This window comes from Temnothorax americanus, unplaced genomic scaffold, assembly GCF_048541705.1.
Source record: "Temnothorax americanus isolate GAGA-0224 unplaced genomic scaffold, ASM4854170v1 Scaffold75, whole genome shotgun sequence".
NCBI classification, from domain to species: Eukaryota; Metazoa; Arthropoda; class Insecta; order Hymenoptera; family Formicidae; genus Temnothorax; species Temnothorax americanus.
In genome coordinates, this window is record NW_027509798.1 from 498,347 (window position 1) to 499,275 (window position 929).

The following is a 929-nucleotide window of genomic DNA, read 5'->3' on the forward strand; positions in this document are numbered from 1 at the left end:
TAGAAACTAGCAAGTAAAAAGTCGTTATTTTATTTTTCTTTAATTTTTTTTAATATCTATATATATAATATAATATATATATATATATATATATATATAATGACATATATGTGATATAACTTACATATAATATTACAGAAATAAAACTTATTGTGAAATAATTTCGTATAATGTTAAAATAAAGTTTTATAACATTAAAAAAAAAAAAAAAAAAAAACGGAGTGTTTATCAACATTATTATTCATCTAATTTTTTAATACATCAGAATCTCAATATTTGCTGCAAAATTTTAACAACAAAAGTACGTGTGCACCGCTGATATAAAATCATTTTGATAAATCATTCTAGTTTATTGTAAATTTTCTAAATACATCAGCAAAACACAAAATTTATCTAAAGCGGGTGCTTGTTGGCCTTGGTACGTTACTGCCTTCTGCTACGGACGGCTAGAAAGCATTTTTCAGGCTGTATTGCTAAAGCGGGAAGCACGCGGCAACGCCGCACAGACGCGGCAACGCCGCAGTCTTAGCATATCTTTCTACCGTGCGTCCGCGTGAGCAGTTCGGTGTGTGTGCGTATTCACACATAAAACCAGAAGTTAGTTTCTCGACGTTGGCGACACTGAAACGAAGTTTCGTATTGTCACCGCGCGAGGTCTCCAACATCAATTCGGAGTTTGGCCGTGACTCCTGTCGACCCTTAAGTGTCGTCTTATCGACACGCTACGCTGATTCGTTGGATCTAAAAGGATAAGAGCCAATCACGTGCTATTGAGCGGTCTTACGCGCTCAACGTCTTTCTCTGAACTTCTTTCTCAATTGCTCTTCCTTTCTCCGCTCTCACTCTACTTTTACATAAAATTAATCTGAATTTAATAAAAATAATGAAGATAAATATTTATTATGTATCTATTAAAAATAAGAAAAAAA